Below are 3560 nucleotides of genomic sequence, written 5' to 3' on the forward strand. Positions count from 1 at the left end.
CCTTCTACCTGTGCACCTGTGACGTAATGTGCTGACACATCGACAAACCACAAGAGAGAAAATAAGACCTGGCAAATGGAGCATAACCAAATCAGTGCTTTGAAAAGGGATATTAACAACAGCAGATAGCAGGTCAGCTTCTAAAGGAGTTAGGCTCCCTCAGCTTTGACCTGGAACCAGGTGATCATCTAGGGGACACTGCCTTGGAGGGTAACACATGACTTCTACTCACATCAATGATTTTCTAACAAATAACAAAGTTGAATTATCTTCATTTTCTAAGAGAATGTGGACACTTTGTGAAGCCTTATTCCAGGATTTCATGGCCTCCAAATCGTTCATTTATTCCCTAAGTGCAATATTTAAGAAAATCTCAGTAGCCATTCTCTGATATTTCATTATTCTGCCCCATCTGTATCCTATCACCCAACTTTATCTCCTTCAAAGGTATTACAATATTGTTCCAATGTGTTAACAACAAAAACAAAATTGTATCAGATACTTTCATCTACCTGCTGTACTCACATTTCAGAATTAAAGAAAATCAAGCTATTATTACAAATAACGACAAATCGGAATTGTATTTCTTTGCCTTTTTTTACATTTCCTTTTACAAGTCAGTAGTGTTATAATCAATGAAGCATTCGTTTGTAAGAATTCTATAGTAACTCATTCAACAATACTGAAAACCATTATTGCTGGGTGCCACACCAGGTGCTAAAGATTCATTAGTGAGATGTCTTAGCACTCATGGAGAAACACACAGCACAGTGGTTAGTTAGGTCCCAGGACTCGGAAGCCAGTCTTTCTGGAGTCAAATGCTGGTCCTTTAAGCTTCCTAGCCATGTGGCCTTAGGAACGTAAAGTAAGCTCTTAATGTCTTGGTTTCCTCATCTATTATAATAGTGTCTGTTTCAGAAGGCTTTTAGGAACATTAAATGAGATAATATTTACATTATGTTTTATGTTTACAGTTTATCATGGAGCTGTACCTGATACATAGGAAACATCATGTAAATGATCATTAAAAATGAAACTCACTTTCTAGGGAGGGAGTCTCATAATAAACAAATAAATAAGAAAATTATAGTCAATGGGACAAACCCCAAGCAAACCATTTACAATGTAATTAAAACACACTCATTTCTGTCAGTGGCAGGCTAGGTTATCTGGATGAATTCTCCTGCTGAGAACAACTGGGCGCAGAAACAACTCCAGTTTTGACAGTCCCTGGAGCAAAAGGGACCAATTAAATCCAAGGTTAACCAAAAATAGATTAATAGGAGATTCTTCTAAATCAGGGTATGGGCAAACCAGAAGTAAACCATACCCATATCCACCCACAGGACTGCACGGACAGTTAAGTTACCTTGGCACAAAAAAGATCTGGATGTTGTAGGGGAGGGAAAAATGATGGGACTGATCCCTGGGAGGGTGTGACTATAGGCTAGCAGTGCTCCTACAGATCAGTTGTTTTGCCCAAGAAATCTCAAGCCACGAACTCAGTGTTCATGTCTGGTAACTCCCCTAACCTCTTGAAAATCCCTTCTAGAGTAAGTCACCTTTGTCTTAGGCCTTAAATTTTCCAAAAGTAATTTTTAAAGTAGAATGAGGAACACACAGTAATATCTAAGAATATCAAGAAACGAAACCCTATGAGTGGAAACTAGCAGAAAAAAGAAAAACAGACCAAAGAAACACCTTCAAAGACTTCAGATTTTTGAATTATCAGCCAAAGATTATAAAATAACTGTGTTCAGTATGTTTAAAGTTTAAAAATACAAGTTTAAAAATATCTTCAAGGAAAAGTATAGTGTTCTAACATATTTGAAATAACACTAGATAGAACATTTAGAAAAGAAAAAGTTAAAATGTATAAATTAATGAAGGAATTTAACAGATGTTTAGATGCAACAGAAGACAGAATTAATGAACTGTCACATAGATCAGAAAAAATTCTCTAGAATGCACCAGAGAAGGCAAAACATAAAAAAGAGTAGATTAAGAAGCATGGTGGGGTAGACTGAGAAGGTGTAACAAATGTCTAATTGGGATTCCAGAAAAAGAAATGAAAGAGGGCCAGGCTGGGTGGCTCACACCTGTAATCCTAGCACTCTGGGAGACCAAGGCTAGCAGATTGCTTGGTCCCAGGAGATCAAGTATAGCCTGGGCAACATGGCAAAACCTGTCTCTACAAAAAGTACAAAAAATTAGCCAGGTTTGGTGCCTTGTGCCTGTAGTCCCAGCTACTCGGGAGGCTGAGGTGGGAAGATTGCCTGAGCCCAGGAGGTTGAGGCTGCAGTGAGCTATGATTGCGCCACTACACTCCAGCCTGGGTGAAGGAGTGAGACTCTGTCGCAAAAAAAAAAAAAAAAAAAAAAAAAAAAAAAAAAAAAAAAAAAAAAAAAAGGGCGGAGAATATGTTTGAAGAGATAATAGTTGAAAATTTTCTAAAACTGAAATAAGAAGCCTATAATCCAGAGCTGTGGGACCATGGCTGTAGCAGAGGAACAGAATCCAGAGGATGGAGAAGAGGAAGAAGGAGGAGGGAGAACAGTTGGTTCTCATGGAATTGTCAGGAATTATTGATTCAGACTTTCTCTCGAAATGTGAAAATAAATGCAAAATTTTGAGAACTGACACCAAGAGGCCCTTTCTGCAAGTGGACAGCTATGTCTTGGCTGGGGAGTCTGAAGACACTCTTAGGACCTGTGTTATATTTGAAGAAAATGTTGAACATGTGGATAGAGAGGGCAAGGGGTACACAGTGCTAAAATACAAGTGCCATACAGGGAAGAAGTCAGCATGACAAGAACTCTTCCGACAGAAGGAAGGAGGAGAAAACAGGTGGGGTGGAATGGCTGCAAATCAAGGATAAGGATTTCTCCTCTAGACCCAACATGATTTGTAGCTTTCTACATAAAAATGAAGATGAAGAAATGATAGCTTTGGCTTCAGATAAACCTTTGGAACTGGAAGGAAGATTCCAATGAAAGACAGTTCAAACCTGAGTTGTGAACAGGAGAAGCCACTGCACGTGGACATAGAGGATTCTGGTCCTCTTCATGACATCCCTTCTGAGACAGAAGTTTGTGTTTACAGAAACTCAAGATGCTGCCTTAGAAATCACTCCTAGATGAAATGTTTCTCATAACTCATTATGAGCTTTCTAGTGTTCTTATATAAAAATAATCAGCTGTATAGCTTTCAGTTGTTCACTATTTTATTGTGTTTTGTTGGCTATACACACATATCCAGTCATATCACAGCTTATTTTACCAGAATCACTCAGGACCAGACATGAATTTTTTTAAACTCAGCTTAAATGACTTTAGGGACAGTTCTCTGATGAGTCCTTTAAATTCAAGGTTTTACTAAGGTAAGTACATAAGTTTTCTATTGTAGCTGTTACAAATGACCGCAAACTCCGTGGCTGAAAACAACAAAACGTATCATCATAGTTTTGTAGGTCAGAAATCTGACACCGGTCTTAACTGAGCTAAATTCAAGATGCTGGCAGGACTGCATTCCTTTATGGAGGCTGGGGGCAGGGTAGGGGG

The 3560-nt window shown here is 38.6% G+C and overlaps 1 pseudogene; it reads left to right on the forward strand.

Moving 5' to 3' along the window:
• The first annotated feature begins 2493 nt into the window (after window positions 1-2493).
• On the forward strand, window positions 2494-3136 carry LOC104678656 (annotated as a pseudogene).
• Window positions 3137-3560: the final 424 nt, after the last annotated feature.

This window comes from Rhinopithecus roxellana, chromosome 6 (genome assembly GCF_007565055.1).
Source record: "Rhinopithecus roxellana isolate Shanxi Qingling chromosome 6, ASM756505v1, whole genome shotgun sequence".
Taxonomy (NCBI): Eukaryota; Metazoa; Chordata; class Mammalia; order Primates; family Cercopithecidae; genus Rhinopithecus; species Rhinopithecus roxellana.